Here is a 27,690-nt window from a genome sequence, read left to right as displayed (position 1 = left end):
CAAATCTCTCTGAATTTAGGATTAGAATAACCTTAGGAATGTTCTAGGTAGATCAAGGTCTAACAAAAGAAAAGAAAATTGAGAGCCAACTTAGAATCCTGAGTTTTTTCTACTAAGCTACATCACTTTCCTAACACAAGTGACAGCAATCGTATCAGCAAGAAATCCATATTTTAAAGATTCAATTATTTTTAATGCTTATTTTATTCTTAAAAAACTTGACTGCCTCAGTAGTAAAAATAAATTATCTTATGTAATATAACATCTATACATAAGCAACATTTTATAACATGATTGCTGAATATCAAGAATATCCAGAAAATAAATTACTGCCATTTAAAATGGAATTTTACTGACAACTACTAAATTTTCTTTCCTGCTTATTAATTTAAAATCATATAATAAAATGAATTTAATGACATAGCAAGTCTTATAAATATGAGAAAAATTGCTTCCCCTTTGCTAAACCCATCACATGTAATTGAAGATTAATAATACTATGTGTTGTAAAAATTGGCTTATTTTCATTAATGGAAGGCATATCAACATTTCTGATGTTGTGTCCTGCTTCCTAGAAAGGAAAAAGAAGCAGAATGCCTAAAGACAGGACCTACTACATAATTTGCAGGGCCCAATCAAAAATGAAGATTTGGGTGCTTTGTTTAAAAAGCTGGGAGGTGGGGAAGTGCCATTAAGGGTACTAGATGTTTCTCTTTCTGTCAACTTGTCATGTTGTTCTTTATTTGCTACTTAGTGTTGTGCTCCTTCGAAAGGGGAATGCTTAGAGGGCAAATGGAGACACTCACAGGTGCGCGGGGCCCCATTCCTGGATTTGCTGTCTGTTAACTGTCCACCAGTTGCCAGGTTCTCCTGCTTTTCAGCTGCAGGACCAATATGCTGTACCCTGCAAAGAACAGGAAAACAGGAAGTCAACCTCCCCTTCACATGGCCTGCCACTCAACCCACAGGAAGGAGAGAGGCACCCTCCTTGAAGACTGTAACCTCCACACCACAGGATATTCAGTACCCAGATCATGGGTGGGTAACAGACTTGACCCTGCCAAGACACCCATCAAATGCACCATGGTGCTAACAGCCTAGAGCAGGGATGCTACAGTATGCCCTGCCCCAAGATGCTACAAGATGCATGTATGATACTTGGACCTTCCCCAAACATACCATGGTCCCTGCTGGAGGCAGAGGATGCCAGAAGATCACAACTCCACCCCCATAACCTGGGCAGAAGTGGTCGCTGGGCAGGGTGTTGACTGCTGGAACATGGTAGAGCCAGCAGCTGAGAACCCTTCCTGGGAGGCAAGGAGAGGGCAAGAGGGGGGACATGTGTGAGCCAAGGTTCCAAGCTCCTATCATATGCTCCATTGTCCCATCAAACTTGACTTAAAAACACAAATTCAAAGATAAAGTTTATAAAGATTTTTAAGACGAGACTGCAGACATTAAACCCCAAAAGCAGAGCTCTTCTGAGCATCAGGAATTGTACTGGTTACACCTATGAAACCAGCCCTATCTACGGAACTATAGTTACTTCCAGAGCATGACAAAAATGAGATCACAGATACCTGTGTATATTTACAGGTCTGTGTTTATATATGCTCTCAAATATCTTTTTTAATGAAAATACTATTACTGATAGGATTCAAGTCAAGATATAGTGCCAACCAGTCAAAATGGTGAAGGTAATTCTTCCATAAACATTACACAGCTTTGATAAAGAAATAGATGGGAAAATGTTGTGTACAAAAAACTTCAAAATTTCTAAGGATTTTTTGCTATTAAATGAAAGACAATTATATGTGTCTAATTTTTGGAGTCTCTAAGTCAGTCTGTCAGTTACAAGGAATCATCAATTTCTTATACCATTTCAAATGTCATTTATTTTTCTCTTCCACATTCCCTTTAGCAGTAATCCTCACCAATCCTCAATGCCCAAATTCCACCTTTACTTTAAGGCCTTCCCCAGCTATTCCAATGTTACCCTTGGTTTGTTTGTCCTTTTTTTTTTTTAACCACTGTTAATTCTTCATTACTTTCCAATAACATTGTGTTGTGTTTCCAAACCAGATCTTTACTTTCTTTGAGGAGAAAACTTGGCTCCTCTAGTATTCTCTGTGTTCTTTATTTCTTTATCTCCCTATTCGGGGTTTACAACTGTCTTGCACTGTGTATATCTAATCACATTCCTTTTATAAATTACGGCTCCAAATTGTCCCCATTGTTAAGAACTTGCTTAAATGACAACAAATTCTCCATTGGAAATAAGAGGTCAGCAGGAGATGAGGCTGTGAACATAAAACCTTAGGCCAAAAATCATATTAGGCAAAAATGTGATGCAATGTAAGAGAACATGGTCCAGTCTCTCACACAGAGAAACAGCACCTTCCACTCTATCCTTTCCCCATGGCCCTGAGCACATGCTGTGGTGCCAATGCCTGTTTAACCCTGTTAGCAATGTATTTTACCTCCAAGCACTTCTGAAACTCCACTTTCATCCTAACTATGAATGCTTTCTTTTGCCTTCTTTTCACACGGCTTTGCTCACCGTTTATTAAAGAAACTAACCTCAATAAGTGAGTTAATAAAAGATGGAATAAACCTTACAAATTTTTCCCTTAGGTGACCCTATACATTTGTAAAAGATTTTATTGACTCTCGTGAATTTTTGTCACTTTTATGGTCCCTTTCCCAACACTTCCCTTGATTACTTGAACAGGTCCTTATTAATTCTGCTACTCCTATACCTAAAACTTTTCTTATGTAATCCTGCCATGGGAAGCCTCTATTTTTACTCCATGCCAACCTTAAAGAATATGGTCAAATCCCTTCAAAAGAAAACCCACCCTTCAAATATTTATAAGCAATGGAGATTTTGTAAAAATCTGAAGATTTTGTAAAAAAAAAAGCCAAGGGAGGGCTTTATAAACAACTTATAAGCAATGGAGATTTTGTAAAAAACTGAAGATTTTGTAAAAAAAAAGCCAAGGGAGGGCTTTATAAACCACACCCTACAGCACACAACTTTATTAATACCCTCTTCATTTTTCTTCTTTCCCGTGTTCCACCAGTGGGGTGGGGTGGGTAGAGAGTTTTCGATGTTTTCCCGTAGAGGAGCCAACTCTCAGATCTTCCCCTATGCACTGCTATTCCCTTCTCTCATTTCTTCACTGCAATAGTCCCTACCCAGACTTTTGGCCTGAGAATGAGTGCCTCTCAGTCAGTATATCAGACTAGGCAGTCCTAAAAATAATGGATATTTGCAAATAAAGTTCTGTTCTGTGAACAGATTGGGGATTAGTAAGGACTAGAAAGGGAGTGGAAATGGTGTAAGTATTATCATGCAACACAAGGAAGATGAACTCTTAGGTGAGGAAATGTGCACGTCAGCTTAAAGTAAAGTTATATTTAGGACATATGGGAATTTTTATGTTAGTATGAAGAAGAAATTAAAAATAGAAGTAGAAGGAAAATGGAAAACCCCTAAACTCATGTAATTATTTGCTTTCTTAAATGATTGTCAATTTGGTTTAGTCTTCGTTCAAATAAGACAGCACAACAAACACACATAAAATCAATTAATTGATCCAGCAAACATTTGTTGGTGTGTATTATATGCCAAACAGTGTTCTAAATGCTTGGAACACACCAATGAAGCAAATAAACACTGCAGCCCCTGTGAGGCTTATGTTTTAGTAGGGGAGACGGAATTAACCAAAATATAATAAATACACTACATAATGTGTTGAAAGATGATTGCTGTACAAGAAGGAAAGGGGATTGAGATTCCTGGGTTGTGGTTGCAGGTATTAATAATTTGCAGAATTAAATAAGAAGGGCAAGGCAAGCCTCAATGAGTAAGTAAAATCTGAGCAAAGGCTTAAAAGAGATAAGAGGGTTAGCAAAGCAGGTATCTAAGGGAAGAGCATTCCTGGCAGAGAACATGGCTTATCTGGCAGGCTGTGCCTGGCACTGTCAAGAAAGAGCAGGGAGGCCAATGGTATGGGGAGGGGTAGTCAGATCAGTAAAACTTTATAGGCTATTACAAGGACTTTGGTATTATTATTCTGAGTGAAATGGGGAGCCATTGAGGAGTTTTGACCTGAGGAGTGACATGAACTGATAGATTTTAAGAGGATCAGTCTGGCTGCTGTGTTAAGAAAATATTGCTTGGGGACAAGACTAGAAGAAGGAAGTTAGGAGGCTATTCAAGAGAGAGGCTATTCAGATGAGAGATTACTGTAGCTTTGACAAGGACGGTGGCAGTAGAGGTGAAAAGAAAGGGTCAGATTCTAGATATATGGTATTTTGAAGATATGAAAGAAGCCAAGGATGGCTCCAAGGTTTGGGGCTTATACAACCAAAAAGACAGACTGAAGCAATTGACCATCATTACTAAGAATGCCTTACTCTAAATAAAATATAACACCACTGTGGAGCAAAAAGTTGCATTTCTTATAATACAATTTGAAATCTCTTTAATATTTAGTGCCTTCCCTGAGCATTTAGCCAGGATTCAAACCCAATTCTGTCTAGGTTGAGGGCTTTTAAAAAAACTGCACGTGGCCGGGCGCGGTGGCTCACGCCTATAATCCCAGCACTTTGGGAGGCCGAGGCGGGTGGATCATGAGGTCAAGAGATCGAGACCATTCTGGTCAACATGGTGAAACCCCGTCTCTACTAAAAATACAAAAAATTAGCTGGGCATGGTGGTGTGTGCCTGTAATCCCAGCTACTCAGGAGGCTGAGGCAGGAGAATTGCCTGAACCCAGGAGGCGGAGGTTGCGATGAGCCAAGGTTGCGCCATTGCACTCCAGCCTGGGTAATGAGCGAAACTCGGTCTCAAAAAAAAAAAAAAAAAAAAAAAACTGCACGTATTGTCTCTCCACTTGACTGCTAAGTAAGGAGGGACCAGGGAAGGGAGATCAAATTAAAAATTTTTTTTAATCTCTAAGATTAAGATATATATATATATATATATAAATTTATACACCTTAAGTTCTGGGATACATGTGCAGAATGTGCAGGTTTGTTACATAGTTATACATGTGCCATGGTGGTTTGCTGCACCCATCAACCCATCATCTAGGTTTTAAGCCCCACATGTATTAGGCATTTATACTAATGCTTTCCCTCCCCTTGTCCCTCAACCCCTCAACAGGCCCTGGTATGTGATGTTCCACTCCCTGTCTCCATGTGTTCTTATTGTTCAGCTCCCACTTATGAGTGAGAAAATGTGGTATTTGGTTTTCTGTTCCTGTGTTAGCTTTCTGAGAATGATGGTTTCCAGCTTCATCCATGTCCCTGCAAAGGGCAAGAACTCATTCTTCTTTATGGATGCATAGTATTCCATGGTGTATATGTGCCACATTTTCTTCATCCAGTCTATCATTGATGGACATTTGGGTTGGTTCCATGTCTTTGCTATTCTAAATAGTGCTGCAATAAACATACATGTGTATGTGTCTTTATAGTAGAATGATTTATAATCCTTTGGGTATATACCCAGTAATGGGACTGCTGGCTCACATGGCATTTCTGGTTCTAGATCCTTGAGGAATCACCACACTGTCTTCCATGGTGGTTGAACTAATTTACACCCCCATCAACAGTGTAAAAGTGTTCCTATTTCTTCATATCCTCTCCAGCATCTGTTGTTTCCTGACTTTTTTTTTTTTTTTTTTTTTTTTTTTTTGAGACGGAGTTTCGCTCTTGTTACCCAGGCTGGAGTGCAATGGCACGACCTCGGCTCACCGCAACCTCCGCCTCCTGGGCTCAGGCAATTCTCCTGTCTCAGCCTCCTGAGTAGCTGTGTTTCCTGACTTTTTAATGATCACCATTCTAACTGGTGGGAGATGGTATCTCATTATGGTTTTGATTTGCATTTCTCTAATGACAGTGGTGATGAGCTTTTTTTCATATGTTTATTGGCCACATAAATGTCTTCTTTTAAGAAGTGTCTGTTCATATCTTTTGCTGACTTTTTGATGGGGTTGTTTTTTTCTTGTAGATTTGTTTAAGTTACTTGTAGATTCTGGATATTAGATCCTTGTCAGATGGATAGATTACAAAAATTTTCTCCCATTCTGTTCACCTTGATGATAGTAGTTTTGCTGTGCAGAAGCTCTTTAGTTTAATTAGATCCCATTTGTCAATTTTGGCTTTTGTTGCAATTGTTTTTGGTGTTTTAGTTATGAAGCTGCCCATGCCTATGTCCTGAATGGTATTGCCAAGGTTTTCTTCTAGGGGTTTTATGGTTTTAGGTTTTACATTTGAGTCTTTAGTCCATCTTGAGTTAATTTTTGTATAAGGTGTAGGGTATGGGTCCAGTTTCCATTGTCTGCATATCACTAGCCAGTTTTCCCTGCACCATTTATTAAATAGGAAATCCTTTCCCCATTGCATTTTTATCAGATTTGTCAAAGATCACATGTTTGTAGATGTGTTATTTCTGAGGCCTCTGTTCTGTTCCATTGGTCTATGTATCTGTTTTGGTACCAGTATCATGCTGTTTTGGTTACTGTAGCCTTGTAGTATAATTTGAAGTCAGGTAGTGTGATGCCTCCAGCTTTGTTTTTTTTGCTTAGGATTGTCTTGGCTACATAGGCTCATTTTTGGTTCCATATGAAATTTAAAGTAGTTCTTTCCAATTCTGTGAAGAAGGTCAATGGTAGCTTTACGGAAATAGCACTGAATTTGTAGATTACCTTGGGCAGTATAGCCATTTTCGTGATATTAATTATTCCTCTCCATGAGCCTGAAATATTTTTCCATTTGTTTCCTTGAGCAGTGGTTTGTAGTTCTCCTTGAAGAGGTCCTTCATGTTGCTTGTAAGTTGTATTCCTAGGTATTTTAATCTCTTTGTAGCAATTGTGAATGGAAGTTCACTTATGATTTGGCTCTCTATTATTGGTGTAAAGGGATGTTTGTAAATTTTACACACTGATTTTGTATCCTGAGACTTTGCTAAAGTTGCTTATCAGCTTAAGGAGTTTTGGGGCTGAGACGATGAGGTTATCTAAATATACAATCATGTCGTCTGCAAACAGACAATTTGAATTCCTCTCTTCCTATTTGAATATGCTTTCTGCTCTGATCTTAGTTATTTCTTCTCTTCCACTAGCTTTTTGGTTTATTTGCTTTTGCTTCTCTGGTTCTTTCAATTGTGATGCTAGGGTGCCGATTTTAGATCTTTCCTGCTTTCTGATGTGGGCATTTAGTGCTATAAATTTCCCTCTAAACATTGCTTTAGCTGTCTCCCAGATTTTGATATGTTGCCTCTTTGTTCTTATTGGTCTCAAAGAACTTATTTGTTTCTGCCTTAACTTTGTTATTTACCCAGTAGTCATCCAGGAGTAGGCCGTCCAGTTTCCACGTAGTTGTGTCGTTTTCAGTGAGTTTGTTAATCCTGAATTCCAATTTGATTGCACTGTGGTCTGAGAAACCGTTATGATTTCATTCTTTTGCATTTGCTGAGGAGGGTTTTACTTCCAATTACGTGGTTGATTTTAGAATAAGTGCTATGTAGTGCTAAGAAGAATGTATTCTGTTGATTTTGGATGGAGAGTTCTGTAGATGTCTATTAGGTCCACTTTGTCCAGAGCTAAGTTCAAGTCCTAAATATCCTTGTCAATTTACTGTCTTATTGATCTGTCTAATATTGACAGTGGGTGTTAAAGTCTCCCACTATTATTGTGTGGGAGTCTAAGTCTCTTTGTAGGTCTCTAAGAACTTGCTTTATGAATCTGGGTGCTTCTGTATTGGGTGCATATATATTTGGGATAGTTGGTTCTTCTTGTTGCATTGCTCCCTTTACCATTATGTACTGCCCTTCTTTGTCTTTTTTGATATTCGTTTGTTTAAGGTCTATGTTATCAGAGACTAGGATTGCAACTCCTGCTTTTTTTTTTTTCTTTCCATTTGCATGGTAAATATTTCTCCATCCCTTTCTTTTGAATCCATGTGTGTCTTTGCACGTCAGACGCGTCTCCTGAATACAGCATACCAATGGGTCTTGACTCTTCATCCAACTCATGTCTTTTAATTGGGGCATTTAGCCCACTTACATTTAAGTTTAGTATTGTTATGTGTGAATTTGATCCAGTCATCATGATGCTAGCTGGTTGATGCAGTTTCTTTATACTGTTGTTGGTCTTTATGTTTTGGCATGTTTTTGCTATGGCTGGTACCACAGCAAAACTGGTTTTTCCTTTCCATGTTTGGTGCTTCCTTCAAGAACTCTTGTAAGGCAGGCCTGTTGGTCACAAAATCCTTCTGCATTTGCTTGTCTGTAAAGGATTTTATTTTTCCTTCGCTTATGAAGCTTAGTTTGGCTGGAAATGAAATTGTGGGTTGAAAATTCTTTTCTTTAAGAACGTTGAATATTGGCCCTTACTCTCTTCCGGCTTGTAGGGTTTCTGCAGAGAGATCTGCTGTTAGTCTGATGGGCTTCCCTTTGTAGGTAACCTGATCTTTCTCTGGCTGCCCTTAACATTTTTTCCTTCATTTCAACTTTGGGAGAATCTGAAGATTATGAGTCTTGGGGTTGCTCTTCTTGAGGAGTATATTGGTGGTGTTCTCTGTATTTCCTGAATTTGAATGTTGGCCTGTCTTGCTAGGGTAGGGAAGTTCTCCTGGATAATATCCTGAAGTGTGTTTTCCAACTTGGTTCCATTCTCTTTGTCACTTTCAGGTACACCAGTCAATTGTAGGTTTGGTCTTTTCACATAGTCCCATATTTCTTGGAGGCTTTGTTCATTCCTTTTCATACTTTTTTCACTAATCTTGTCTTCATGCTTTATTTCATTAAGTTAATCTTCAAATCTCTGATATTCTTTCTTCCACTTGATCAATTTGGCTATTAATAGTTGTGTATGCTTCACAAAGTTTCTGTGCTGTGTTTTTTTAGCTCCATCAGGTCATTTATGTTCTTCTCTAAACTGGTTATTCTAGTTAGCAGTTCCTGTAACCTTTGATTAAGGTTCTTAGCTTCCTTGCATTGGGGTAAAACATGCTCCTTTAGCTCAGAGGAGTTTGTTATTACCTACCTTCTTATGCCTACTTCTGTCAATTTGCCAAACTCATTCTCTGTCCAGTTTTGTGCCCTTGCTGGAGAGGAGTTGCAATCACTTTGAGTAGAAGAGGCAATCTGGTTTTTGGAATCTTCAGCATTTTTGTGCTTGTTTTTCCTCATCTTTGTGGATTTATCTATCTTTGATCTTTGGGCTGATGACCTTTGGATGGGGTTTTTGTGTAGGTATCCTTTTTGTTGATGTTGATGTTACTGCTTTCTGTTTGTTAGTTTTCCTTCTAGTAGGCAGGCCCCTCTTCTGCAGGTCTGATTGAGTTTGCCAGAAGTCCACTCCAGAACTTGCTTGCCTGGGTATCACCAGTGGAGGCTGCAGAACGGCAAAGATTTCTGCCTGTTCCTTCCTCTGGAAGCTTCATCCAAGAGGGGCACCCACCTGACGTCAGCCAGAGCTCTCCTGTATGAGGTGTCTGTCAATCCTTGCTGGAAGGTGTTTCCCAGTCAGGAGGCAGGGGGTCAGTGACCCACTTGAGAAAGCAGTATGTCCCTTAGCAGAGCTCCAGCACTGTGCTGGGAGATATGTTGTTCTTCGGAGCCAGGAGGTAGGGATGTTTAAGTCTGCTGAAGCTGTGCCCATAGCTGCTCCTTCTCTCAGGTGCTCTGTCCCAGAGAGATGGGAGTTTTATCTACAAAGAGTGGGGCTGCTGTCTTTCTTTCTAAGATGTCCTGCCCAGTAAGGAGGAATCTAGAGGCACAGTCTGACCACAGCTGTTTTGCTGTGCTGCAGTGTGTTCCACCCAGTCTGAACTTCCTGGTAGCTTCCTTAACACTGTGAGGGGAAAACCACTTACTCAAATCTCAGTAATGGTGGTCCCACCAAGCTCGATTGTCCTAGGTTGACTTCAGACTGCTGTGCTGGCAGCAAGAATTTCAAGCCAGTGATTCTTAGCTTGCTAGGCTTGGTGAGAGTGGGGCCCACTGAGTCAGACCACTTGGCTCCCTGGTGTCAGCCCCCTTTCCAGGGGAAGTGAATGATTCTCTTGATGGGGTTCCAGGTACCACTAGGGTACAAAAAAAAAAATTCCTGTAGCTAGCTCAGTGTCTGGCCAAACAGCTGCCCAGTTTTGTACTAGAAAAACCAGGGCCTGATGTCATAGGCATGTAGGGGAATCTCCTGCTCTGCTGGTAGCCAAAACCATGGGAAAAGCATAGTATCTGGGCCAGATAGCACAGTCCCTCATGGCTTCCCTTGGCTAGGGGAGGGAGGTCCCCAGCCCCTTGCACTTCATGGGTGAGGCAATGTCCCACCCTTCTTCTGCTCCCTTTTCATGAGCTGCACTCACAGTCTAATTTCAATGAGATGAACGGGGTACCTCAGCTGGAAACGCAGAAATCACCTGCCTTCTGCATTGGTCTTGCTGGGAGCTGCAGACCAGAGCTGTTCCTATTTGGCCATCTTGCCAGGTCCTCATCCCTAAGATTTAAAGAAAAGTAGGTTTGGGTTTTTTGTTAGCAGTTAGTATAGCTTTAAATGTAGCTGTGTTTTAATGAAGTTTCATCAGTCCCCTTCTGAGCCCTATATGCTTTATTTATTTATTTATTTATTTAGAGACGAAGTCTTACTCTGTTGCCCAGACTGTGTGCAGTGTCGTAATCCCAGTCACTGTAACCTCTGTCTTCCAGGTTCAAGTAGTTCTCCTGTCTCAACCTCTCATGTAGCTGGGATCATAGGAATGAGCCACCACACCTGGCTAATTTTTTGTATTTTTAGTAGAGATGGGGTTTCACCATGTTGGCCAGGCTGGTCTTGAACTGCTGACCTCAAGTGATCTGCCTGCCTCATGCTGGGATTACAGGAGTGAGCCACCACACCCAGCTGCTTTATTTTTAAGCTAAAAAAAAGTGATTCCCAAGTTTTAAAAAATTTGTAATCTTTCAAAACAGGACATGTCTCATCCCTAACATGGATTCATTGTGGTAGTTCTCAGTGAGGTGGTGCTGGAAGACAGCATGGGAGTTTAACAGAGCCTGGACCTAAAGATTCTATTACTTCTGCTCATTCTGTTAGATCGGTGGTTTTCAAACTGTGTTCTTGGGGTAACATTGAATAGACATGCTTGGGCTTTTCCAGTCCTTCCCTGCCTTCCAGCATCCTCCCATCTTTAATCAGAACAGGTCTACTTTGATCTATTTTATGAATTGGGCTTTATGAAAGATTTCATTCAAACCAAATGAAACAAAATAATGACTGTTCCATTTTAAATCATCTGAAAACTACTGTAGTTAGTGCTTCTCTTACTTTAATGTATATAGAATTGACAAAAATTCTCTGCTCGACCAAATCTTCTCCCAGCGTATTTGTACACTTAATTGTAAAGTCCATTTTTAGCAAAGAACTCAGTTAAGTCAGTTTAGCAAGAACCTCCCCCACCTTTAGTATCTAACTGGATTCCTTATTCTCCACTATCCTCCAGAGGATGTCTGATTATCCTGGCCTGTCTATAGCACAAGAAACCTTCTTAGGTCAGGTTAGCCAGAATCCTCCTTACTGCTTTATGTTTGCTTTTAGCAATTTTCCATCCACTGACTGTTACCTGCTCCTTGGCTATAAATTCCCACTTGTCCTTGCTGTATTCTGAGTTGAGCCCAGTCTCTAATCCCAACTGCAAAATCTCATTGCATTGGCCCCTATACCTATCATGATGGTTTTGAATAAAGTTTGCCTTATCATGCTTTAACAAGTATCAGTGAATAACTTTTTCTTTAACAGAATCATCTATGGGATTTTTTTTTTTTTTTGAGACGGAGTTTTGCTCTTGTTACCCAGGCTGGAGTGCAATGGCGCGATCTTGACTCACCGCAACCTCCGCCTCCTAGGTTCAGCCAATTCTCCTGCCTCAGCCTCCTGAGTAGCTGAGATTACAGGCGCGTGCCACCATGCCAGCTAATTTTCTGTATTTTTAGTAGAGACGGGGTTTCACCATGTTGACCAATGGTCTGGATCGCTTGACCTCGTGATAGACCCACCTCAGCCTCCCAAAATGCTGGGATTACAGGCATGAGCCACTGCGCCCGGCCTGGGATTTTTTAAAAAATGCAGGTTCTTATTCACTGGGTCTGGAATGGGGCCAGCGATTTTGCATTTCTTTTTCTTTTTCTTTTCTTTTTTTTCTTTTTTTTTTTTTTTTGAGACAGGGTCTCACTCTATCACCAGGATGGAGTGCAGTGGCATGATCTTGGCTCACTGCAATCTCTGCCTCCTGGGTTCAAGCCATTCTCTTGCCTCAGCCTCCCAAGTAGCTGGGACTACACGCATTTACCACCACACCTGGCTAATTTTTTGTATTTTTAGTAGAGATGGGGTTTCACCATGTTGGCCAGGCTGGTCTCGAACTCCTGACCAAAAGTGATCTGCCTGCCTTGGCCTCACAAACTGCTGGGATTACAGGCGTGAGCCACTGTGCCTGGCCGTGAACCTTAGGGTTTTTTTAAATTAATATTTTTCTACTCACCAAGAAAACTGTTACTTATCAAAGATTTCTCCACAATCATCTTAAATTTACCAAAATAGTAAATTCCAGATTTTGTTGTCTCCTCCCAGACCAAGTCTCGGTCTATCTGCCTTCTTTCTATTTATCTGTCTCATTTTCTCTCTCTCCCTCTCTCTCTCAGGTAAACAATAACCTTCTGGACATGCATTTAAAAATCTTTGTACATTCAGCAAATATTATGCCTCAGCCAGTTCATCTCAGCAAGAGCTATGCAGGGAGGGTCTGGGAAATTTGCCACAAGTGAGTTATTTAAAGGCAGTTACAGGTGACATGTACTCCTAAATTTAGCATCTTAATGAATTTCTCCAGAGGAAGAAGTCACTGTCTTGCACCCTTTTGCCCTGTGTAAAAAATTTAGCATGCACTTGAGACTGATTATTTTCTCTCCTATGTTACAGTTTGCAACCCGTTCCTTTCTCAAAATACTTCCTCACCCACTGTTTCTTTTCCCATCGTTATCCTTTTTTCGGAGAGACACAGAGGGGTTATCTACTTTAAGAGCTTCCATTACCAGAGTTGACTCCCTGAAAATCTTTATACAGTTCTACACCTCCACATGACCTGTCTACTGCAGGGTCAGCAAACTTTTTCATTTCTTTTCTTTTTGAGACAGAGTCTCGCTATGTTGCCAGGTTGGCGTGTAGTGACACAATCTTGGCTCACTGCACCTCCACCTCCCGGGTTCAAGCAATTCTCCTGCCTCAGCGTCTCAAGTAGGTGGGATTATAGGCACGCAGCACCACACCCAGATAGTTTTTGTATTTTTAGTAGAGACAAACTTTCACCATGTTAGCCAGGCTGGTCTTGAACTCCTGACCCCAGGTGATCCACCCGCCTCGACCTCTCAAAGTGCTGGGATTACAGGCATGAGCCACCATGCCTAGCCAGCAAATTTTTTCTGTAGAAGTCTCCATAGTAAATGTTTTCAGCCTTATGGTCCATTGGTTCTCTGTCTCAGTTGCACAACTCTGTCTTTATAGTGCCAAAGCAGCCATGGATAGTATGTTAGTGAATATGTGTGGCTATGTTCCATAAAAACTTTATTTACAAAAGTGGAAGGCAGGGCCACAGTTTGCTGACCCCTGATCTACAAGCATGTGGAAGCTGCATCAGTCTATTACAGCTCCTGGGAATTTGGATTTGGGACCCTGAGGCTGTATTAGATAGTAACTGTAGGTTGCTAAGCAGGAAAGTTAGACAAAATGAGTTGGCGGCAGAGGTGGAAAGCCAAGGCCTGTATCTGGGACAGCCATAATGGACTACATGTAAGCATATAAGTGAGCACAGAGTGAAACAGACACACAAAGAAATGCCAAGACTAGATGATGAGAGAAAAGGGAAAGTTCTTGCCATTTTGGCTGTGCTTCCCACAGTTGTGTCTCACATAATCCCTGCCTATTTTTATATTCATTTCTCCTTTACTTTAGCCAGCTGGCATGAGTTTCTGTTTCTTGCAATCAGATAATCCCTAACTTGAGCAACCTTTTATATTCCAGACAGTCCAAATGACTGGCAGTTCTCTCACTTGAATAATCATGCTCTTTCTCCACTAGGCTTTGCTAGATATGGTTCCACCCCTCTTCTACCATGCCCATTCCTACTTCTACTCCATATTCTTCTCTCTTAAATCTTTGTTCAGACATCTCCCAGGGCTGAGTTAGGACTTGATTCCCATTACTACTTATGTAAAGCTCTACCACTGCACTTATATACCACAATTATATTTTCTGATTTGCTTGTCTGTAGTTTTAACTACTGTTTTCACCTCTGTTCTAAGTACAGTGCCTGGAACATAGTCGGTAGTTACTAAGTTTATTTAATGAATAAGGTAAAGGTAAACAATCTATCTGTAAAATAGGGAGAGATTCTAACCAGCCTGTAGGCTCAGGATCCTCTGATATCCTTACCAGCTTCATGAGCCAAAACAGAAATAACATAAACTAGTGAATTTCTTCATATGTAAAGGACTATGGAAAAGTATTCCACATATTCTTACACTTAACATTGCTAATAGTATTGTTCAGACCTATAGCCTTACTGAATTTTCTGTCTGCCTGTTTTATCAGTAATTGAATATGTTAACATCTCCTCCTAAAATTCTGGAGTTTTTATTCCTCATAGTTTTGTAATATTTGCTTTACATACTTTGAGGTTATGTTATTGGAGGAATACAAATTTAGAATATTTTTATCTTCCTGGAAAATTAAATCTTCATTATTATGAAGAGTCTCCCTTTCACTCCATCAATAAGTACTTTTTGTCCTAGTATCTACTTAATTTAGCTATTCCAGCTTCCTTTCGTTAATATTACATGGCTTAGTTTTTTTCTATTCTTTACTTTCAAACTTTATGTATTTTTATGTTCTAGATATGTTTCTTGTAAACAGCATGTGGTTGGGTTTTTATTTTTGCCCATTCTGACAATCTGCGGTAGTTGGTTAACTCAATTGGTAGCCCCAGGTTTATTCCACTTCCTAGTATTTAGACCCTTAAGTAGTATACTCTTCTTTTGACTCTAGGCCTGAAATTTCCTTTATCTGATAGAATGTAACAGAAATGATAGTATGTTAGTTATAAGTCTCATCTTCTTGGGAACTATAACATTGCTATCTTTCTGGAGAGACTACATGGATTGGCCATGTGGAAAAGAAGTGCAAGAACTACTTGTAGAAAAACCAAATAACCCAATCAATTGTGAGAACCAAGGCCCCACACATATGATATCAGTCAAGATGTTCTAACCCCTGGCCATTGGATCCGTCCCAGCTGAGGTGCTAGACATGTGGACAAAAAAGCTATCTAGAACATTTCAGTCCCAGTGGACATCACCCAGAGAAGAAAGTGCCTTCTCCATTATGTCCTATTGAAATTTCTGACCCATAGAATCAGGAAAAATAATAAAATGGTTTTGATTTTAAGCTACTAAATTTTTTTTTTTTTTTTTTTTTGAAGACAGGGTGTTGCTCTGTTGCCCAGGCTGGAGCACAGTGGTGTAATTGTGGCTCACTGCAACCTCCACCTCCTGGGTTCAAGAGATTCTCTTGCCTCAGCCTCCCAAGTAGCTGGGATTACAGGTGCCCACCACCACTTCCAGATAATTTTTGCATTTTTAGTAAAGACAAGGTTTCACCATGTTGGTCAGTCTGGTCTCAAACTCCTGACCTCAGGTGATCCACCCACTTTGGCCTCCCAAAGTGCTGGGATTACAGGCATGAGCCACTGCACCTGGCCATTTGGTGTATTTGAAGTAGAGATGGGGTTCCGCCATGTTGGCCAGGCTGGTCTTTGAACTCCTAACCTCAAGTGATCTGCCTTCCTCACCCTCCCAAACTGCTGGGATTACAGGTGTGAGGCACTGTGCTGGGCCTAAACTACTAAATTCTGCGGTAGTTTGTTACATAACAATAGGTAACAAAAACAATCTTTGTCATTCGGATCTGTTTTCATTTAGTGTAATTAGTGATATATTTAGGTTTATGTCTACCTTCTTATATCAGCTTTCTATTTGTTTTATTAAATGTTCTTATTTGTCTTCTATCTTGCATTTAGATTATTTTTTATTACTCCATTTTCTCACACTCTCAAAGTAGACTGGAAATTGCATAGTGTGATGGTTTATTTTATGAATCAACTTGGCAGTGCTACTGATATCCAAATGTTTAGTCAAACACTATTCTAAATGTTTCTGTGAAAGTGTTTTTTGGATGAGATTAACATTTAAATGCATGGACTTTAATAAAGCAGATTACCTTCCATAAGGTGGGTGGATCTTATCCAATGCCTTAATAGAACAAAGATTTATCTCCCATGAGCAAGAAGGAATTCTGCTAGCAGACTGCTTCTGGACTCAAACTGCAACTCTTCCTTGGGTCTCTAGCCTGTTGTTCTACCTTACAGATTTTAGGCTACTAAGCCTCCACTTCTTCTTCTCTGAAGAATCCTGATTAATACACATAGTTTCTTATTATTTTCTCAGTAATTATTCTAGAGATCATAAGATGCATTCTTCACTTACCAGAGTCTAATATTAATTATAACTTTTTCCATGCTCCTAGAAAATGCACTGATTTTAGAACTCGATTCCATTTACCTTCTCCTAACATACACTATTATTTTGTGTGTGTGTGTGTGTGTGTGTGTGTGTGTGTGTGTGTGTGTGTGTGTCTTAAGAGAGAGGGTTTCCGTTGCTCAGGCTAGAGTGCAGTGCAGTGGTGTAATCATTGCTTACTGGGCTCAAGCAATCTTCCCACCTCAGCTTCCCAAGAAGCTTTCCACTACAGACATGTACCACCATGCCTGGCTAACTTTTTAATTTTATGTAGAGATGGGGTCTCACTATGTTACCCAGGCTTGTCTCTAACTCCTGGCTTCAAGTAATCCTCCTGCTTCAGCCTCCCAAAGTGCCAGGATTACAGGCGTGAACCACCATGCTCAGCCTATTGTGTGTTTTGAAATACAGAAGACATGCTTATTATAGTCTTACATAGTCAGTATCAATATTCATTTAGATTTACCCACATATTTATCATTTTTATTGATCTTTATTTCCTACCATATCTATGACCTTATAACTGGGAACATTTACCTCCTGCCCATAGAATGCTACTGTCAATACTCTGTTTTGTTCCTTCAGAGATTCCTTAATTTTACTTTCATTCTTAAAAAATATTTGTTTCAGTCCTTTAAAGTTATCATTCCATCATTTTCTGGCTTCAGCTATTTCTGTTAAAAAGTCAACTGCAAGTATAATTTTCTTTCTTTTTTTAGGTTCTCTCTTTTCTCTGACTGCTCTTAAAGATCTTTCTTTTTGTCTTCAGACTTTAGCAATTTTTTCATGATGAGTCTGTATACCAGCTGTGTGAATTAAAAAAAAAAAAATCCAGATGAAGTCATTGGTTCAAACATTATTTATGCTCAATACCTTTCCCTTTCCTTTTGGAATTTCATTTATGTTAATATTAAACTTCCTTACTATATCTTCCATGTGTTCTATATTTTTCCATCCTTTTTCCTTTTTGTAGTTCATTCTGAATATTTTCTTCTGACTTACCTTCTAGTTCACTAATTCTACCTTTATCTGTGCCTAATATGCTCTTATACCCATTGTTGAGTCTTTATTTTCGGTTAGTAAATTTTTTTGTCCCCAAATATTCATCTAGCTCTTTTTTCAAGTTTCTAGTTGTCTGCCCAAATATTTAATCTTGTGTTTGATTTATCTGAACATAGTAGGCATTGTTATTTTTAAATCTGTACCTGATAATTTCACTCTCTGACCCCTTTGGGGTCTGTTTTTATTTTCTGTTTTTTTCTGCTATATTTTTCTTATTTCCTTATGTAACTGATTTTTTAAAAATTTTGTAGTAAGCATTGTGTTATCCAAATTATATGTGGAAATTATTTGAGGCCTAGATAATATTATTTTACTCCAGAAATGATTTTAGTTTGGTTCTGCCAAGTGCTTGTGGGCATGAGCTCAAAGAAATTACCCTAATCCAGTTTCAAGGTTGAGGTGATCTGAAGCTGAGCTACAGACTCTTTCCTTTTATGATGTATCCTTTTGAATTCCTTGTCCAAAGCAAGGGGTCTTCAATAGAGTTCACCTCTTTCTCTCTTAGCATGCCCTGAACTCCAATTTCTGTTCCCCATTCCTGCTTATCCTCTCAGCAGCCCTCTATGGAATGGACAAATGGACTGCCATCATTCCCCAGATCATGGCCTGGTAATTCCTCATTAACTTTTTAGCTCTCTAATGCCTTCAAGCTGATATCATTTATATTTTGTTGAGGTTTTCTAGTGTCCTCAGCCGGGGGATTGGTCCAAATTACAGTTCATACCAAGACTTAGAAAAATGTAGATATAGGTAGTTGCTTTTAAGAAATGCATTGAAAATGATCCATCAGGAAAAAAAATAGACTTTTATTCATAATTCTAACCTTTTAGCCCAAGTGGCAGACCAGTATTTAGGAACATTATATACTAGTCCTGGTATCATAGAATCTGGGATTACTTATTTTATTGACAAACATTATTGAACATCCCTACTGTACCCAAAGCTATTCTAAGAAATTGTATCATAGAAAAACATGGTTCTTGACCTCAAGGGGCTTGAAGTCTAGACTGCTTATTGACAAACTGATTATTTTTAGAACCATCAACTCATGATCAAAAAGTCTTTTGTTGAACTTATGTAGCATTATACAATGATAAATACATTTAAAACATAAACACATATTTGAGCTTCTATCACTTTTGTAGCCTAAGCATGGGGGCATTTTAAATAACATACTTTCTAATGCATTTGTCTTCCAGTAAATTTTATCACTGAATATGTTCCTTTGAAATAATTTGGAGACAGAAAAATACTAAGCTTCACAAGAGTTCTTAACTGCTAGGATCTTTTTCCTAGAGTTTAGTTCTGGTTTCCTGGCCTTTTCACTCTTGCAAACTCCTGGGAAAAGCTATCCACTCTGAATCATTATCTTTAATCAGGGCTTTTCCTTGGTAGATGTTCAAAGTCCTCTAAAAATGCCTGTAGGTATACAAGTATCCTTGGATTGTAAACTAAGAGCATAACAGATTTGCTGAGATCTGAGTCTTACTCACAAAGATTATTTAAATATGCCCAGACTTTCTGGGTTGAAACAGTTGATAAGGATCAGGAGAGGGAATTTAGTGAATGAGGGTGCAGTAGATTAATTATTTGATCTTGGACAAGTTACATAACTTTTCTGGATTTGTCCTCTCATGATAGGTTGAGTTCCTAAATGACACATCTCTTAATTATCTCCCATTTCTCAAATTCTGTGATTCTTCTACAGTTGAAGAGGACTGCTTAGCCACTTGATTTTAAAATAGATGGATGGCTGGGCACAGCGGCTCATGCCTGTAATCCCAAAACTTTGAGAGGCGGAGGCAGGCAGATCACCTGAGGTCAGGAGTTTGAGACCAGCCTGGACAGCATGGTGAAACCCTATCTCTATTTATTTTATTAACAAACATTATTGAACATCAATATGTTCAATATGTATTTTGTAAAAATACAAAAATTAGCTGAGTGTGGTGGCGACCTCCTGTAATCCCAGCTGAGGCATGAGAATCACTTGAATGTGGGAGGTGGAGGTTGCAGTGAGTCAAGATTGCACCACTACACTCCAGCCTGGGTAACAGAGCAAGACTCTGTCTCAAAAATAAACAAAGAAATAGATGGAGTAAGAGCATGAAGATGAAACATAATTAAAGTTCAATATATCAAGTAAGATATTAGTAAAATAATTTGTAAGAAGATTAAGATATCAGCCGGGCGTGGTGGCTCAAGCTTGTAATCCCAGCACTTTGGGAGGCCGAGGCGGGTGGATCACGAGGTCAAGAGATCGAGACAATCCTGGTCAACATGGTGAAACCCCGTCTCTACTAAAATACAAAAATTAGCTGGGCATGGTGACGCGTGCCTGTAGTCCCAGCTACTTAGGAGGCTAAGGCAGGAGAATTGCTTGAACCCAGGAGCCCGAGGTTGCGGTGAGCAGAGATTGCGCCACTGCACTCCAGCCTGAGTAACAAGAGTGAAACTCCGCCTCAAAAAAAAAAAAAAAAAAGAAGGTCGGGCGTGGTGGCTCAAGCCTGTAATCCCAGCACTTTGGGAGGCCGAGGCGGGTGGATCACAAGGTCGAGAGATCGAGACCAACCTGGTCAACATGGTGAAACCCCGTCTCTACTAAAAGTACAAAAAATTAGCTGGGCATGGTGGCGCGTGCCTATAATCCCAGCTACTCAGGAGGCTGAGGCAGGAGAATTGCCTGAACCCAGGAGGCGGAGGTTGCGGTGAGCCGAGATCGCGCCATTGCACTCCAGCCTGGGTAACAAGAGCAAAACTCCGTCTCAAAAAAAAAAAAAAAAAAAAAAAAAAAGATATGTTAGTGGCCACTACAACAATGGCTGGCAGAGATAAAACAAGACTGAGGTGTGAGGAGGCTGTGGCTACATCTTCTTTCGATCTTCCCTTCCTTCTTTCCCCTGCTCCGTCTCTACTATACCCCTCTTCCAGGAATTTCCTTCAACATGTCCATATGAGTGGGCAACAGTGATTGCTCCGAAGGCAGAAGTCACAGCAACTTCTGCTCCAACTGAAGCACATTGTACATTTGCCTTGTGGCCTCCGAATGCAGCTGTGAGGCCCCACAGGACAGTGCAAGGAAAGACAAATGGAACTGGTAGATGACTGAACAAATTATATGAATGCAGTGTTTCATCTGTGGGATGGATGATGAGATCAAATGTTTATTTTATTTTATTTTTTGAGACAGAGTCTCTCACTGATGCCTGGGCTGAAGTGCTGTGGTGCAATCTCGGCTCACTGCAACCTTGCCTCCCTGGTTCAAGCGATTCTCCTGCCTCAGCCTCCTAAGTAACTGGGATTACAGGCACTCCCCACCACGCCCAGATAAGTTTTGGTATTTTTAGTAGAGACGGGGTTTCATTATGTTGGTCAGACTGGTCTTGAACGCCTAACCTCCTAATCCACCTGCCTCAGCCTCCCAAAGTGCTGGGATTACAGGCATGAGCCACCATACCCCGTCTACATTTTAAAAATGTGTTCTGATGCCCATAATTCTTCTGTAGCTGTCAGCCCCACAACCTGACTTGTTTTATTGTCAGCAGGTAGCTTGTTTCATCCAAAGCTCACCTTATACTCACAGCCTGAGCACAAAGTGAACATGCTCAGTCAGTATTTGGGCTTCGTACACCTTTTGTTTTAGACTACTCAACACCTTTGTGAGATAGGTATCACTGCTCTAGTTTTTGAAGATATTGATAAAGAAACTCAGAAATTTAATTATCAGGATCATATTCGTAGCAAACTAGAGCCTTAGTGCTGCCACTTCTCATATATTTGATGTGTCATTTTTCTAAGCCTCAGTTTTCATATCTGTGAAGTTTCTACTTCTAAGCATCAGTTTCCATATCTGTAAAGTTTCCATGAGTTAGACAGGGTTGACATATTTAGTAAAACAAACCAAAACAACCAGGAAGTATATACCAAACAAGATATTCTTATATTTTAAAAACTCTCCATTTATCTGAAATTCAGGTTTAAATGGGCACTCCTGTATTTCATGTGGCAAGTCTATGTTGTCCTGACGGATATGACAATGCATGTTAAGTCCTTAGCTTCTGTAAATTCTATGCACATTAAAATTTGAATTTGATCCTTGTCTTTTTTTCCCTATCGGAAAAACACTGACTTATTTCCACAGAACATTTCCGTTAAGAGAGAGTAACACTACTTTAAGTTACAGCAATGCTTTACCGTTCCTAAAGCGCTTTCAAAGCCTGGCCAACGGCGGAAGCCTGTAGCGGAAACCCACCTAACTCGGGGTGTCGAGGAAGGTCTCCGCAGCCCGGGCACAGGCGACGAAGGCCGTCGGGCCCTGCGGCAGCCTTGCCCCGCCCCGCGCCTTCTCGGCCACTCAGCAGCCGCGCCGCGCCGCCGCCGCACTCCTATAGGTCCTTCCCCCGACAGGCGAGGCCTTTCCATTTTCCCGCTTTCCCCTGCCCTCTTCTGCCCGAAACCCGCACCGGCCCATAGCGACTCCGCCCTGCCTTCCGTGTGAGCCCCGCCCTTCCGGACCCTGCATTTCACCTCCTCCCCAGCCGCCTTGCCTGGCAGCCCGCCAGATCCCAGGCCCGTCCCTTCGGTCGGAGGTGGGCGGGAACAGGGAGCGGCCGGCCGAGCCCCCTTCCTCAGGGTCGCCGGAGGCGGGACGGGAAGGAGGGGCGGGGCTAATCTCCCTGGCGCCGCGTTGCCATGGCAGCGGGGAAGGGGAGGGAGGGGGAGGAAGCGAGCGGGAGGGGGATGTGGTGCTGCCTGGGCCGCCACTGCAGCTGCCGCTGCCTGCTCGTTGCCGCGTCTTCCCGGAGGCGACTGCTGGAAGCTACAGGGAACAGCTGCGGTGCTCTGCCATATTGTCTTCCCTGGCCGGTCCCTCGCCTCTTGGCCGGTCGGCCGAGCTGACGGTGAGTCCCGGGCGGAGCGGTGCCCTCCCGAGCCGGCGCCGCCCGGTGACCGCGCTCCACGCCCCGGCCCGCGTCGCCGCTCCCGGGAGCGGAGGCAGCGCGAGCGACCGGCGCCAGGCGTGGGGCGCGGAGGCAGATGTCCCGTGAGGAATTTGCGCCGGCGCGGGGGTGTCCCCGGCGCGCGTCTCTGGTGGTGTGTGGGTTCCTGGGGGTGTCGAACTGAGAGGAGTGTGGCTCGTGAGGAGTTAGGAGTTTTTTCTGAGAGGTAATGACCGCCCGGGAGGGGCTGTCGCGCGGCGGAAACCGCCGCGAGGGTGTCTTCCTCCGGGAAGGCGTGGAAGGGGCCCCGAGGACCCTCGGGGCTCGGCTCGGGGCTGGAATCTGCTGTTAGGGAAGTACCCCAAGCACCTTGGAGTCTTTGCAACGCCCCCTCCTCCGGCTTGAAGTGGAGCGAGACGTGCCGGGCTCGGAGTCTTCGTCCGGCCCGGTTGGGATTGGCTGGGCCCCGCCAAGTAGTGCCCAGGGAGGCGCCGGGGGCGGCGGGACGCTGTAATGGGCAGAGGCGGTTCCTGGGTGTGGGGGTGGCCGACCCCGGCGCCCTCTCGCCCCTCCACCGCCTCGTGGGGCCTCGGAGGGAGCTAATGTTTTAGTGCTGCAATATGGACACTTCCTGTTCGCCACCTCCTTTGGGGCCGTGGTTACCTTTGCCCTCCAGTCCTGTCTTTCCTGGCAAGGTGAGAGGTCTGCGGTGCGAGAGGCCCTTCAGCCTTGCGAGTTTGCTCCACTGCAGCAGCAGCCTGTGTGGAACTCGGATGGATGGTGGTAATTAGGGGAAAGCAGCCCATGTGCTCAGTGGTCCATCCTCCACTCCTGCTTAACTCCACCCCCTTTTGCACCTTTGCAACAAGCCTCTGTTCTCACCGCAGAACAGAGAGTTGGGGTGTCTGCTTCGCCAGGGAGCCACACTCTCGCAGTGTCCTTGCACCGGGTTTCTGCTTTAAAGTCTTCATTTTCTCCGTACTGGGGGGAAAAAAAGAGTTTTAGCGTTCAAAGAAATGACATAGACTTTCTTTCTCCTACCCGATCTCCAAGGTTAGGGGAGGAGGGCAGTTAAGTGTTTCCAGGTTACTTGAAGCTGTTTCTTCTATCTTTTTTCTGATTGTGACAGCCACGTGGCCGGCTGAGTGTAATAGAGTGCTCTAGTGGCACTAGGGGCTGAGGTTTCTCTGGTAGCCAGGGGCTTTGTGACTGCTGTCGCTTCGCATGTACATTTATCTTAGTGCTTTCTTAGATGGCGAAGAGGAGGAAGCTGAACCATTCATGCCTGTACCTGTTTCATCCGAATCTTAAGACTTACCTCTTTTACCCTGAAGTTCTTCTAAGATGTATATTGACGTGTTGTTTTGTTTGTTTTTGCCGTTCTCTGCTGTTTTGATGATCTATTTTTAAAACCTCAGCATTATTAGGTACCATCATAGAATAATAGAATAGTGCATTATGTAGTTTGCCAACTCTGGAAAAAAAAATACTTGAATTTCAAAACCATTAATCAGAGATTCTGATGTAATCAGAAATAATCGCATTATCTGGAGGATTTCTTTTTGACGGTTTTAGAAAAATCTGTTTTTTTTCTTTTAACATAAAAATTATGATCTAAACGTAGGTAAATAAAATTACCTGTGAAAATACTTTTTTAGGGATGAAGTAGTGATTTGATTTATGTGTTTGTGTATTTTTTTTTTTTTTTTTTTTTTTGAGACGGAGTTTCGCTCTTGTTAACCCAGGCTGGAGTGCAATGGCACGATCTCGGCTCACCGCAACCTCCGCCTCCTGGGTTCAGGCAATTCTCCTGCCTCAGCCTCCTCAGTAGCTGGGATTACAGGCACGTGCCACCATGCCCAGCTAATTTTTTGTATTTTTAGTAGAGACGGGGTTTCACCATGTTGACCAGTCTGGGCTCGATCTCTTGACCTCGTGATCCACCTGCCTCGGCCTCCCAAAGTGCTGGGATTACAGGCTTGAGCCACCGCGCCCGGCCATGTTTGTGTACTTTTTAAAGCTTTTTTTTAAAAAAATGTGAAGTCAATATGAATGTTAACATGAACAGATTTTAAGAGAATGAAATATAGTTTTTAGAATATATAAAAGTAGAAGATCAAAGAGTTGAAGATACAAAATAAACTTGGAGAGTTTGGAAAATTGTAGAGAATTTAAGGACAATCCTTGCATACTAATACATCATTTTCATTTTGTGAATGCTTTGGTAGATTTGAATTATTTCTGTAATGTGTGTTTTTATTTGAATTAGTTTTACTTGAAGAATGTTAAACCACAGGAAGCATTTAAAATCTGCACAAGAACTGTATAGAGAAGTTACAGCAACACCATTTTACTGGAATTTTAATTACCCCATAACAATGGTGCTCAATCACAGAAGTTAATAGATAAAGATATTGAAAATGGTATCCAGGCCTCATGGCAGAAAAAACAATACAATTGAGAAATGAGTATATGTGCTGAACACTGAGAGCAATTTTTAGTTGAGAAAGAAAAGTAAATGAGGTCACAAAATACTTATATAAGGCTAAGGCAGAAGTATCTTCTGAGATCAGGAGTTCAAGTCCAGCCTGGACAATGTGGCAAGACTCCCATCTCTTGAAAAAGGATTGCTCAGCTAGGTGTGGTGGCTGGTGTGGTGCCTGTAATCCCAGCACTTTGAGAGGCTGAGGTGGGCAGATCATCTGAGGTCAGGAGTTCGAGACCAGCCTAGGCAACATGGCAAAACCCTGTCTCTACTAAAAATTCAAAAATTAGCTGAACCTGGAGGCACACGCCTGTAGTCCCAGCTGCTCGGGAGGCTGAGGCAGGAGAATTGCTTGAACCCGGAAGGCAGAGGTTGCAGTGAGCCAAAGTCAGGCCACTGCACTCCAGCTTGGGCGACAGAGCAAGACTCCGTCTCAGAAACAAGCAAACAAACAAAAAAAAGATTGCTTGAGCCCAGGAGTTTGAGACCAGCCTGTCTGTGCAACTTGGTGAGACACCATCTCTACTTAAAAAATTTTTTTTTTTTTTTTGAGATGGAGTCCCACTCTGCCCCCAGGCTGGAGTGCAGTGGCATGATCTGGGCTCACTTCAACCTGCTCTTTCCAGGTTCAAGCAGTTTTCCTGTCTCAGCCTCCCGAGTAGCTGGGACTACAGGTGCCTGCCACCACACCTGGCTAATTTTTTTTTTGTATTTTTAATAGAGACAGGGTTTCATCTCGTTGGTCAGACTGGTCTTGAACTCCTGGCCTCAAGTGATCCACCTGCCTTGGCCTCCCAAAGTGCTGGGATTACAGGCATGAGCCACCATGCCCAGCATATTAAAATTTTTTTAAATAATTTTAAAAATAATATAAAACAGGAAGTACCAAAAACATATGCTGGAAGATAACTCGCTTATACATTCTTAGTCATGGAATCCAGCTCTGAAAAGAAAACTTTAAAAAGTACTTCACAAAAAGGACTTAATTGTGTTCTTAGGGCAGCATATTTAGCTGCTCCTTGTATGTGTGTGTATTTTTTAATGTCCTTTTTTGTTGCTTGTGAATTGTTGTCATTTTGGTAATGAGTTTTATATAAATTCAAAAAGAGCCTCCAAAAATAAAGTTTTGATGGCCCAATGCTTTACCGATTTCTCAGAAGAAAAGAAATCTCAAATCTTAGGTTGAAGAGGTTATTAGCATGCATGGAAAAAAGTTTACAATGTGAGGATACAATTAGAACTGAAAGTATATGTTGTAGACAAGTGCCGTAAGAATTAAGAGAGGGAAACTGAGACTTTAGAGGGCTCGAGTAGAGAAAGGAGACTTCTGGGAGAAATTAAGACTCTTGCTTTCTAATGTCTAACCTTCATATTACTCCCCTTAATCTTCCTGAAAACTATATCACTCTAATGACCAATGCCCTGTGTATCAAGCATGAATACCAAATTAATTCTCAAGACTTTTCTAACTTTGGTTCCAATCTTCTCCCATCTTACCTTCCGCTAACCTGTAGGAACTATTCATTATTCATTATCTCAGTGTTGTATAACAATTTTATTTTCTTTATAACTTTACTGATATAGCATTTTTCTGTTGGAAATATACCTGTAAACATCCTCTTAACTACTGAATATCTACACAAGCTTGAGGGCTTTTTTTAAAAAAATGCAGAGACAGGGTGTTGCTGTGTTGCCCAAGCTGCTTTTGAACTCCTGGCTTCAAATGATCCTCCCACCTCAGCCTTCCAAAGTGTTGAGATTACAGGCATGAGCCATGATGCCCAGCCTTGAGGACTTCCTGATATCTTAATTACTCTGAGAGCCTTTACATTTATAGAATGTTAGACCCACGGTCATCTCTCCAACTGAAAATTCTTTCCCTTCTCTAATAGCATATGATTCTTTTGTGCTGTAGCATTCTGTACTGCTTTGTTTTCATTTAATAGTTTTTGAGCACTTACGATGTGCTCGACATTGTTTTGTTTTGTTTTTTAAGAGATAAGATCTAGCTGTATTTCCCAGCCTGGGCTCCCCCAGTCCTCGCACTCCTGCCTTCCAAAGTGCACGATATAAAATACTTATTTGAGGAAGTATTTTTTGAGTACAATGCACAAGACTGACTGTGGGAATGCAGAAAAATTAGAAGGATAGTGATCTATTAAAGAAAAAATTGGTAACTGTTAGAGGGAGTTTGGGAGGGTGTTCATTATTAAGAAGATGGTTAAGTTTAGTTAACTAAGTGTAAGCTAAGTATAATATGATCTGTAGTGACTGAAGACAGAGGTGTGGGGTACTAAAGAGATGACAGCTAATATTAAGAATTTGTGGCCAGCCTTGGTGGCTCACACCTGTAATCCCAGCTCGTTGGAAGGCTGAGGTGGGCAGATCACCTGAGGTCAGGAGTTTAAGACCAGCCTGGCCAACATGGCAAAACCCTATCTCTACTAAAAATACAAAAAGTAGCCAGGTGTGGTGGCGCACACCTGTAGTCCTGGCTACTTGGGAGGCTGAGGCAGGAGAATTGCTTGAACCTAGAAAGTGGAGGTTGCAGTGAGCTGAGATCA

General features: G+C 41.6%; 1 protein-coding gene and 1 long non-coding RNA gene across 6 annotated transcripts in view; one reads left to right on the top strand and one right to left on the bottom strand.

The window, feature by feature from the left end:
* LOC141581051 (uncharacterized) overlaps window positions 1-21,980 on the bottom strand; it is a 285,372-nt gene extending 263,392 nt beyond the window's left edge. The window contains exons 1-3 of the long non-coding RNA XR_012513494.1: window positions 21,896-21,980; window positions 10,384-10,514; window positions 807-904 (exon numbers count right to left, since the gene is read on the bottom strand). This is a non-coding gene — a long non-coding RNA (uncharacterized LOC141581051). The remainder of the gene's footprint in view (window positions 1-806; window positions 905-10,383; window positions 10,515-21,895) is intronic.
* Window positions 21,981-22,511: 531 nt separating this feature from the next.
* FOXN2 (forkhead box N2) overlaps window positions 22,512-27,690 on the top strand; it is a 75,035-nt gene continuing 69,856 nt past the window's right edge. The window contains exon 1 of one of the 5 annotated variants that reach the window (XM_010333614.3): window positions 22,512-22,602. The gene's annotated coding sequence lies outside the window, so the exon portion shown is untranslated. Of the gene's footprint in view, window positions 22,603-22,780; window positions 22,868-23,226; window positions 23,337-27,690 lie in introns of those variants that run through there. The other 4 variants (XM_074400284.1, XM_074400288.1, XM_074400285.1 and 1 more) reach the window with 4 other exon arrangements.

This window comes from Saimiri boliviensis, chromosome 1, assembly GCF_048565385.1.
Source record: "Saimiri boliviensis isolate mSaiBol1 chromosome 1, mSaiBol1.pri, whole genome shotgun sequence".
In the NCBI taxonomy this organism is placed as follows: domain Eukaryota; kingdom Metazoa; phylum Chordata; class Mammalia; order Primates; family Cebidae; genus Saimiri; species Saimiri boliviensis.
This window is presented reverse-complemented; position numbering and strand designations above follow the sequence as displayed.